The following is an 11,583-nucleotide window of genomic DNA, read 5'->3' as shown; positions in this document are numbered from 1 at the left end:
ATGCCCAATTAAGTGTTATTGTGATGGGGTTAGTCTGTGAGCACCAGGCCTTATAAGAAAGCACATTACCATTCATCCAGGGCCTTTATAGAGAATAAATCATGCCCAAATAAATGTTATGTGTGATAGGGTTAGTCTTTGAGCGCAGGCCTTATAGTAAACATTCATCAGGGCCTTTATTAAATAAAATCATGCCCAAATAAGTGTTATTGTGATGAAGGGTTAGTCTGTGGCGCAGGCCTTATAAACATTCATCCAGGGCCTCTATTAAATAAAATCATGCCCAATAAGGTGTTACTGTGTGGGGTTAGTCTGTGGCGCAGGCCTTATGTAAAACATTCATCCAGGGCCTTTATTAAATAATATCATGCCCAAATAAGTGTTATTGTGATGGGGTTAGTCTGTGAGCGCAGGCCTTATAAAAACATTCATCAGGGCCTTTATTAAATAAAATCATGCCCAAATAAGTGTTATTGTGATGGGGTTAGTCTGTGAGCGCAGGCCTTATAGAAAACATTCATCCAGGGCCTTTATAGAATAAAATCATGCCCAAATAAGTGTTATTGTGATGGGGTTAGTCTGTGGCGCAGGCCTTATAGAAAACATTCCTCAGGGCCTTTATTAAATAAAATCATGCCCACATAAGTGTTATTGTGATGGGGTTAGTCTGTGAGCGCAGGCCTTATAGAAAACATTCATCAGGGCCTTTATTAAATAAAATCATGCCCAAATAAGTGTTTATGTGATGGGGTTAATCTGTGGCTCAGGCCTTATAGAAATCATTCATCCAGGGCCTTTATTAAATAAAATCATGCCCAAATAAGTGTTATTGTGATGGGGTTAGTCTGTGGCGCAGGCCTTATAGAAAACATTCATCAGGGCCTTTTTTAAATAAATCATGCCCAAAAAAGTGTTTATGTGATGGAGGTTAATCTGTGAGCACAGGGCTTATAGAAAACATTCATCCAGGGCCTTTATTAAATAAAATCATGCCCAAATAAGTGTTATTGTGATGGGAGGTTAGTCTGTGGCGCAGGCCTTATAGAAAACATTCATCCAGGGCCTTTTTAAATAAAATCATGCCCATAAAGTGTTATTGTAACGGGGTTAGTCTGTGGCGCAGGCCTTAAAAGAAAACATTTATCCAGGGCCTTTATTAAATAAAATCATGCCCAATAAAGCGTTACTGTGTCAGGTTAGTCTGTGGCGCAGGCCTTATAGAAAACATTTTTCCAGGGCCTTTATTAAATAAAATCATGCCCAATAAAAGCGTTACTGTGTCGGGTTAGTCTGTGGCGCGCAGGCCTTATAGAAAACATTTTTCCAGGGCCTTTATTAAGTAAATCATGCCCAACAAAAAGTTACTGTGTGGGTTAGTCTGTGGCGCAGGCCTTAAAGAAAACTGTCATCAGGGCCTTTATTAAATAAAATCATGCCCATAAGAGTGTTATTATGTGAGGTTAGTCAGTGAAGCGCAGTGCTTATAGAAAACATTTTCCAGGGCCTTTATTAAATAAAATCACGCCCAATAAAGCGTTACTGTGTCGGAGTTAGTCTGTAGCGCAGGCCTTATAGAAAAACATTTTCCAGGGCCTTTATTAAATAAAATCACGCCCAATAAGAGTTACTGTGTGGGTTAGTCTGTGAGGGTAGGCCTTAAAAAAACTGTCATCCAGGGCCTTAATTAAATAAAATCATGCCCATAAAAGTGTTATTATGCGATGAGGGGTTAGTCAGTGGCGCAGGCCTTATAGAAAACATTCATCGAGGGCCTTTATTAAATAAAATCATGCCCAATAAAGAGTTACTGTGTGGGAGGTCAGTCTGTGGCGCAGGCCTTATAGAAAAACATTTCCAGGGCCTTTATTAAATAAAATCACGCCCAATAAAAGAGTTACTGTGTCGGGTTAGTCTGTGGCGCAGGCCTTATAGAAAAACATTCATGAGGGCCTTTATTAAATAAAATCACGCCCAATAAAGCGTTACTGTGTCGGGTTAGTCTGTGAGGCAGGCCTTATAGAAAAACATTCATCGAGGGCCTTTATTAAATAAAATCATGCCCAATAAAGAGTTACTGTGTCGGGTTAGTCTGTGAGGGCAGGCCTTATACAAAACATTCATCGAGGGCCTTTATTAAATAAAATCATGCCCAATGAAGAGTTACTGTGTGGGGTTAGTCTGTGGCGCAGGCCTTATAGAAAACATTCATCAGGGCCTTTATTAAATACAATCATGCCCAATAAAGCGTTAATGTGTCGGGTTAGTCTGTGAGCGCAGGCCTTAGAAAACTGTCATCAGGGCCTTTATTAAATAAAATCATGCCCATACAAAGCGTTATTGTGCAGGGGGTTAGTCAGTGAGCGCAGGGCTTATAGAAACCATTTTTTCCAGGGCCTTTTTAAATACAATCATGCCCAAATATGTGTTATTGTGATGGGGTTAGTCTGTGGCGCAGGCCTTAAAAAAACTGTCATCAGGGCCTTTATTAAATACAATCATGCCCATAAGAGTGTTATTATGAGGGGTTAGTCTGTGGCGCAGGCCTTAAAGAAAACATTTATCCAGGGCCTTTATTAAATAAAATCATGCCCAATAAAGCGTTACTGTGTCGGGTTAGTCTGTGGCGCAGGCCTTATAGAAAACATTTTCCAGGGCCTTTATTAAATAAAATCATGCCCAAATATGTGTTATTGTGATGGGGTTAGTCTGTGGCGCAGGCCTTAAGAAAACTGTCATCAGGGCCTTTATTAAATACAATCATGCCCATAAGAGTGTTATTATGCAGGAGGTTAGTCTGTGGCGCAGGCCTTAAAGAAAACATTTATCAGGGCCTTTATTAAATAAAATCATGCCCAATAAAGCGTTACTGTGTCGGGTTAGTCTGTGGCGCAGGCCTTATAGAAAACATTTTCAGGGCCTTTATTAAATAAAATCATGCCCAAATATGTGTTATTGTGATGGGGTTAGTCTGTGAGCGCAGGCCTTAAAGAAAACTGTCATCAGGGCCTTTATTAAATACAATCATGCCCAATAAAGCGTTACTGTGTCGGGTTAGTCTGTGGCGCAGGCCTTATAGAAAACATTCAATCAGGGCCTTTATTAAATAAAATCATGCCCAAATAAGTGCTATTGTGATGGGGTTAGTCTGTGACCCCAGGCCCTGTGTAAAACTGTCACCCAGGGCCTTTATAGAGTAAAATCATGCCCAATAAGGTTAGGGTTAGGAGGGTTAGGGTTAGGGTTAGGGTTAGGGTTAGGGTTAGGGCTAGGGTTAGGGTTAGGGTTAGGGTTAGGGTTAGGGTTAGGGTTAGGGCTGGGGCTAGGGCTGGGGTTAGGGTTAGGGTTAGGGTTAGGGTTAGGGTTAGGGTTAGGGCTAGGAGCTAGGGCTGGGGTTAGGGTTAGGGTTAGGGTTAGGGTTAGGGTTAGGGCTAGGGTTAGGGTTAGGGTTAGGGTTAGGGTTAGGGGTTAGGATTAGGGTTAGGGGCTAGGGTTAGGGTTAGGGTTAGGGTTAGGGGTTAGTCTGTGGCCGTGGGCCTTATAGAAAACATTCATCCAGGGCCTTTATTAAATAAAATCATGCCCAATTAAGTGTTATTGTGATGGGGTTAGTCTGTGGCGCAGGCCTTATAGAAAACATTCATCAGGGCCTTTATTAAATAAAATCATGCCCAAATAAGTGTTATTGTGATGGGGTTAGTCTGTGGCGCAGGCCTTATAGAAAACATTCATCAGGGCCTTTATAGAATAAAATCATGCCCAAATAAATGTTATTGTGATGGGGTTAGTCTTTGGCGCAGGCCTTATAGAAAACATTCATCCAGGGCCTTTATTAAATAAAATCATGCCCAAATAAGTGTTATTGTGATGGGGTTAGTCTGTGGCGCAGGCCTTATAGAAAACATTCATCCAGGGCCTCTATTAAATAAAATCATGCCCAATAAGGTGTTACTGTGTAGGGTTAGTCTGTGGCGCAGGCCCTTTGTAAAACATTCATCAGGGCCTTTATTAAATAATATCATGCCCAAATAAGTGTTATTGTGATGGGGTTAGTCTGTGGCGCAGGCCTTATAGAAAAATTCATCCAGGGCCTTTATAGAATAAAATCATGCCCAAATAAATGTTATTGTGATGGGGTTAGTCTTTGGCGCAGGCCTTATAGAAAACATTCATCCAGGGCCTTTAATAAATAAAATCATGCCCACATAAGTGTTATTGTGATGGGGTTAGTCTGTGGCTTGAGCCTTATAGAAAACATTCATCAGGGCCTTTATTAAATAAAATCATGCCCAATAAGGTGTTACTGTGTAGGGTTAGTCTGTGAGCGCAGGCCCTTTGTAAAACATTCATCCAGGGCCTTTATTAAATAATATCATGCCCAAATAAGTGTTATTGTGATGGGGTTAGTCTGTGGCGCAGGCCTTATAGAAAACATTCATCAGGGCCTTTTTAAATAAAATCATGCCCAAATAAGTGTTATTGTGATGGGGTTAGTCTGTGGCCTTGAGCCTTATAGAAATCATTCATCCAGGGCCTTTATAGAATAAAATCATGCCCAATAAGGTGTTACTGTGTAGGGCTAGTCTGTGAGCGCAGGCCCTTTGTAAAACATTCATCAGGGCCTTTATTAAATAATATCATGCCCAAATAAGTGTTATTGTGATGGGGTTAGTCTGTGGCGCAGGCCTTATAGAAAACATTCATCAGGGCCTTTATTAAATAAAATCATGCCCAAATAAGTGTTATTGTGATGGGGTTAGTCTGTGGCGCAGGCCTTATAGAAAACATTCATCAGGGCCTTTATAGAATAAAATCATGCCCAAATAAGTGTTATTGTGATGGGGTTAGTCTGTGAGCGCAGGCCTTATAGAAAACATTCCTCCAGGGCCTTTATTAAATAAAATCATGCCCACATAAGTGTTATTGTGATGGGGTTAGTCTGTGGCGCAGGCCTTATAGAAAACATTCATCAGGGCCTTTTTAAATAAAATCATGCCCAAAAAGTGTTTATGTGATGGGGTTAATCTGTGAGCACAGGCCTTATAGAAATCATTCATCAGGGCCTTTATTAAATAAAATCATGCCCAAATAAGTGTTTATGTGATGGGGTTAATCTGTGAGCACAGGCCTTATAGAAATCATTCATCCAGGGCCTTTATTAAATAAAATCATGCCCAAATAAGTGTTTATGTGATGGGGTTAATCTGTGAGCACAGGCCTTATAGAAATCATTCATCCAGGGCCTTTATTAAATAAAATCATGCCCAAATAAGTGTTATTGTGATGGGGTTAGTCTGTGAGCGCAGGGCTTATATAGAAAACATTCATCCAGGGCCTTTATAGAATAAAATCATGCCCACATAAGTGTTATTGTGATGGGGTTAGTCTGTGGCGCAGGCCTTATAGAAAACATTCATCCAGGGCCTTTATAGAATAAAATCATGCCCAAATAAGTGTTATTGTGATGGGGTTAGTCTGTGAGCGCAGGCCTTATAGAAAACATTCATCAGGGCCTTTATAGAATAAAATCATGCCCAATAAGGTGTTACTGTGTAGGGTTAGTCTGTGGCGCAGGCCCTTTGTAAAACATTCATCCAGGCGAGAATTAAATAAAGCGATGCCCATTAAAGTGTTACTGCGTTGGGGTTAATGTGTGAGCCCAGGCCCTTTGGAAAATTGAAATCCAGACACGGGGTTCGTAAATGTGTGTCGAGAAGTCGCACGTAACCGGACTTGATCGGCTGTAACGAGCGCCTGGATGTGTGGACTTAGGTTTTGAGCGGCAAAAAATTTCCTCCAGGAGGCGCGGTCGAGTGGGAAAGCGTCGAGAAGTCGCACATAACCCGGCCGAGATCGGCTGAAATATGCGCCTGGATGTCTGGACTTAGGTTTTGAAAGCAAAAAAATTTCCTCCAGGGTGGCGGGGTCGAGTGGGAAAGCGTCGAGAAGTCGCACTTAACCGGACGAGATCGGCTGAAATATGCGCCTGGATGATTTTCGTTTGAAAATTGCACTAAGTCAACTTCAGGGGAAAGGTCCGACTTCCATACCCTCCGAGGCTCGAGTCAGGCCGACCGAGGCCTCTTCCGAGGAACACGATTCAAATTTCACGCGACCCGGAGGTGGCGTTTACCAGAACAACTTTTACATCAACTTTCGTCTGAAATATTTTTTTTTTTTTTTTTTTTTTTTTTTTTTTCTCTAAAAACTCTGAAATTCGTGCCCTGCAGCGTCGCTGCTGCTGAGGCGAGTCTGTGGCGCAGGCCTTTGTAGAAAACATTCATCAGGGCCTTTAATAAATAAAATCATACCCAAATCTGTGTTATTGTAGTGGGGTTAGTCTGTGAGCGCGCAGGCCTTATGGAAAACATTCATCGAGGGCCTTTATTAAATAAAATCATGCCCAATAAAGAGTTAATGGGTCAGGTTAGTCTGTGGCGCAGGCCTTATAGAAAAACATTTTCCAGGGCCTTTATTAAATAAAATCACGCCCAATAAAGAGTTACTGTGTCGGGTTAGTCTGTGAGGCAGGCCTTAAAGAAAACTGTCATCAGGGCCTTTATTAAATAAAATCATGCCCATAAGAGCGTTATTATATGCGGGGTTAGTCAGTGAGCGCAGGGCTTATAGAAACCATTTTTCCAGGGCCTTTTTAAATACAATCATGCCCAATAAAGCGTTACTGTGTGGGTTAGTCTGTGGCGCAGGCCTTATAGAAAACATTTTCCAGGGCCTTTATTAAGTAAATCATGCCCAACAAAGAGTTACTGTGTCGGGTTAGTCTGTGGCGCAGGCCTTATAGAAAACATTTTTCCAGGGCCTTTATTAAATAAAATCATGCCCAAATATGTGTTATTGTGATGGGGTTAGTCTGTGAGCGCAGGCCTTAAAGAAAACTGTCATCAGGGCCTTTATTAAATACAATCATGCCCATAAGAGTGTTATTATGCAGGGGTTAGTCTGTGGCGCAGGCCTTAAAGAAAACATTTATCAGGGCCTTTATTAAATAAAATCATGCCCAATAAAGCGTTACTGTGTGGGTTAGTCTGTGGCGCAGGCCTTATAGAAAACATTTTCCAGGGCCTTTATTAAATAAAATCATGCCCAAATATGTGTTATTGTGATGGGGTTAGTCTGTGGCGCAGGCCTTAAAGAAAACTGTCATCAGGGCCTTTATTAAATACAATCATGCCCATAAAGTGTTATTATAGTGAGGTTAGTCTGTAGCGCAGGCCTTAAAGAAAACATTTATCCAGGGCCTTTATTAAATAAAATCATGCCCAAATAAGTGCTATTGTGATGGGGTTAGTCTGTGACCCCAGGCCCTGTGTATAAACTGTCACCCAGGGCCTTTATAGAGTAAAATCATGCCCAATAAGGTTAGGGTTAGGGTTAGGGTTAGGGTTAGGGTTAGGGTTAGGGTTAGGGCTAGGGTTAGGGTTAGGGTTAGGGTTAGGGTTAGGGTTAGGGTTAGGGTTAGGGTTAGGGCTAGGGCTAGGGGCTGGGGTTAGGGTTAGGGTTAGGGTTAGGGTTAGGGTTAGGGTTAGGGTTAGGGCTGGGGCTAGGGCTAGGGTTAGGGTTAGGGTTAGGGTTAGGGTTAGGGTTAGGGCTAGGGTTAGGGTTAGGGTTAGGGTTAGGGGTTAGGATTAGGAGTTAGGGCTAGGGTTAGGGCTAGGGTTAGGGTTAGGGTTAGGGTTAGTCTGTGAGCGCGGGCCTTATAGAAAACATTCATCCAGGGCCTTTATTAAATAAAATCATGCCCAATTAAGTGTTATTGTGATGGGGTTAGTCTGTGAGCGCAGGCCTTATAGAAAACATTCATCAGGGCCTTTATAGAATAAAATCATGCCCAAATAAATGTTATTGTGATGGGGTTAGTCTTTGGCGCAGGCCTTATAGAAAACATTCATCCAGGGCCTTTATTAAATAAAATCATGCCCAAATAAGTGTTATTGTGATGGGGTTAGTCTGTGAGCGCAGGCCTTATAGAAAACATTCATCCAGGGCCTCTATTAAATAAAATCATGCCCAATAAGGTGTTACTGTGTAGGGTTAGTCTGTGGCGCAGGCCCTTTGTAAAACATTCATCAGGGCCTTTATTAAATAATATCATGCCCAAATAAGTGTTATTGTGATGGGGTTAGTCTGTGAGCGCAGGCCTTATAGAAAACATTCATCAGGGCCTTTATTAAATAAAATCATGCCCAAATAAGTGTTATTGTGATGGGGGTTAGTCTGTGGCGCAGGCCTTATAGAAAACATTCATCCAGGGCCTTTATAGAATAAAATCATGCCCAAATAAGTGTTATTGTGATGGGGTTAGTCTGTGGCGCAGGCCTTATAGAAAACATTCCTCCAGGGCCTTTATTAAATAAAATCATGCCCACATAAGTGTTATTGTGATGGGGTTAGTCTGTGAGCGCAGGCCTTATAGAAAACATTCATCAGGGCCTTTATTAAATAAAATCATGCCCAAATAAGTGTTTATGTGATGGGGTTAATCTGTGAGCTCAGGCCTTATAGAAATCATTCATCCAGGGCCTTTATTAAATAAAATCATGCCCAAATAAGTGTTATTGTGATGGGGTTAGTCTGTGAGCGCAGGCCTTATAGAAAACATTCATCAGGGCCTTTTTAAATAAAATCATGCCCAAAAAGTGTTTATGTGATGGGGTTAATCTGTGAGCACAGGGCTTATATAGAAAACATTCATCCAGGGCCTTTATTAAATAAAATCATGCCCAAATAAGTGTTATTGTGATGGGGTTAGTCTGTGGCGCAGGCCTTATAGAAAACATTCATCCAGGGCCTTTTTAAATAAAATCATGCCCAAATAAGTGTTTATGTGATGGGGTTAATCTGTGAGCACAGGCCTTATAGAAATCATTCATCCAGGGCCTTTATTAAATAAAATCATGCCCAAATAAGTGTTTATGTGATGGGGTTAATCTGTGAGCACAGGCCTTATAGAAATCATTCATCCAGGGCCTTTATTAAATAAAATCATGCCCACATAAGTGTTATTGTGATGGGGTTAGTCTGTGAGCGCAGGCCTTATAGAAAACATTCATCAGGGCCTTTTTAAATAAAATCATGCCCAAAAAGTGTTTATGTGATGGGGTTAATCTGTGAGCACAGGGCTTATATAGAAAACATTCATCCAGGGCCTTTATTAAATAAAATCATGCCCAAATAAGTGTTATTGTGATGGGGTTAGTCTGTGGCGCAGGCCTTATAGAAAACATTCATCCAGGGCGAGAATGAAATAAAGCGATGCCCATTAAAGTGTTACTGCGTTGGGGTTAATGTGTGAGCCCAGGCCCTTTGGAAAATTGAAATCCAGACGGGGTTTAGTAAATAAATGTGTGTCCGAGAAGTCGCTCTTAACCCGGCCTTGATCGGCTGTAGCAGCGCCTGGATGTCTGGGCGTAGGTTTTGAGCAGCAAAAAATCCTCCAGGGTGGAGGGTCGAGTGGGAAAGCGTCCGAGAAGTCGCGCTTAACCCGGCCGAGATCGGCTGAATTATGCGCCTGGATGTCTGGACTTAGGTTTTGAGCGGCAAAAAATACCTCCAGGGTGGAGGGGGTCGAGTGGGAAAGCGTCCGAGAAGTCGCACTTAACCCGGCCGAGATCGTCTGAAATATGCGCCTGGATGTTTGGACTTAGGTTTTGAAAGCAAAAAAAAATCCTCCAGGGTGGCGGTCGAGTGGGAAAGCGTCCGGGAAGTCGCGCATAACCCGGCCGAGATCGTCTGAAATATGCGCCTGGATGTTTGGACTTAGGTTTTGAAAGCAAAAAAATCCTCCAGGGTGGCGGGGTCGAGTGGGAAAGCGTCGGGAAGTCGCACTTAACCCGGCCGAGATCGTCTGAAATATGCGCCTGGATGTTTGGACTTAGGTTTTGAAAGCAAAAAAATTTCCTCCAGGGCGGCGAAGTCGAGTGGGAAAGCGTCCGAGAAGTCGCACTTAACCCGGCCGAGATCGTCTGAAATATGCGCCTGGATGTTTGGACTTAGGTTTTGAAAGCAAAAAAAAATCCTCCAGGGTGGTGGCGAAGTCGAGTGGGAAAGCGTCCGGGAAGTCGCACTTAACCCGGCCGAGATCGTCTGAAATATGCGCCTGGATGTTTGGACTTAGGTTTTGAAAGCAAAAAAATCCTCCAGGGTGGCGCGAAGTCGAGTGGGAAAGCGTCGGGAAGTCGCACTTAACCCGGCCGAGATCGTCTGAAATATGCGCCTGGATGTTTGGACTTAGGTTTTGAAAGCAAAAAAATTTCCTCCAGGGCGGCGAAGTCGAGTGGGAAAGCGTCGAGAAGCACTTAACCGGCCGAGATCGTCTGAAATATGCGCCTGGATGTTTGGACTTAGGTTTTGAAAGCAAAAAAATCCTCCAGGGTGGCGAAGTCGAGTGGGAAAGCGTCCGGGAAGTCGCTTAACCCGGCGAGATCGTCTGAAATATGCGCCTGGATGTTTGGACTTAGGTTTTGAAAGCAAAAAATTTCCTCCAGGGCGGCGAGTCGAGTGGGAAAGCGTCCGAGAAGTCGCATAACCCGGCCGAGATCGTCTGAAATATGCGCCTGGATGTTTGGACTTAGGTTTTGAAAGCAAAAAAATCCTCCAGGGTGGCGAAGTCGAGTGGGAAAGCGTCCGGGAAGTCGCACTTAACCCGGCGAGATCGTCTGAAATATGCGCCTGGATGTTTGGACTTAGGTTTTGAAAGCAAAAAAATTTCCTCCAGGGCGGCGGGAAGTCGAGTGGGAAAGCGTCCGAGAAGTCGCGCATAACCCGGCCGAGATCGTATGAAATATGCGCCTGGATGTTTGGACTTAGGTTTTGAAAGCAAAAAAATCCTCCAGGGTGGCGAAGTCGAGTGGGAAAGCGTCCGGAAGTCGCACTTAACCCGGCCGAGATCGGCTGAAATATGCGCCTGGATGTCTGGACTTAGGTTTTGAAAGCAAAAAAAAATTCCTCCAGGGTGGCGGGGGTCGAGTGGGAAAGCGTCCGAGAAGTCGCACTTAACCCGGACGAGATCGGCTGGATGAAGCGCCTGGATGTCTGGACTTAGGTTTTGAAAGCAAAAAAAATTTCCTCCAGGGCGGCGAAGTCGAGTGGGAAAGCGTCGGGAAGGCGCATAACCGGACTCGTCGGTCGGATGAAGCGCCTGGATGTTTGGACTTAGGTTTTGAGCGAAAAAAATTTCCTCCAGGGCGGCGAAGTCGAGTGGAAAAGCGTCGGGAAGGCGCACAACCGGACTCGATCGGTCGGATGAAGCGCCTGGATGTTTGGACTTAGGTTTTGAACGCAAAAAAATTTCCTCCAGGGCGGCGAAGTCGAGTGGGAAAGCGTCGGGAAGAAGCGCACTTAACCGGACTCGTCGGTCGGATGAAGCGCCTGGATGTTTGGACTTAGGTTTTGAGCGAAAAAAAATTCCTCCAGGGCGGCGAAGTCGAGTGGGAAAGCGTCCGGGAAGGCGCACTTAACCGGACTCGTCGGTCGGATGAAAGCGCCTGGATGTTTGGACTTAGGTTTTGAGCGCAAAAAAATTTCCTCCAGGGCGGCGAAGTCGAGTGGAAAAGCGTCCGGAAGGCG

This window comes from Puntigrus tetrazona, unplaced genomic scaffold (assembly GCF_018831695.1).
Source record: "Puntigrus tetrazona isolate hp1 unplaced genomic scaffold, ASM1883169v1 S000000003, whole genome shotgun sequence".
NCBI classification, from domain to species: domain Eukaryota; kingdom Metazoa; phylum Chordata; class Actinopteri; order Cypriniformes; family Cyprinidae; genus Puntigrus; species Puntigrus tetrazona.
Note: the sequence above shows the minus strand (reverse complement) of the source record.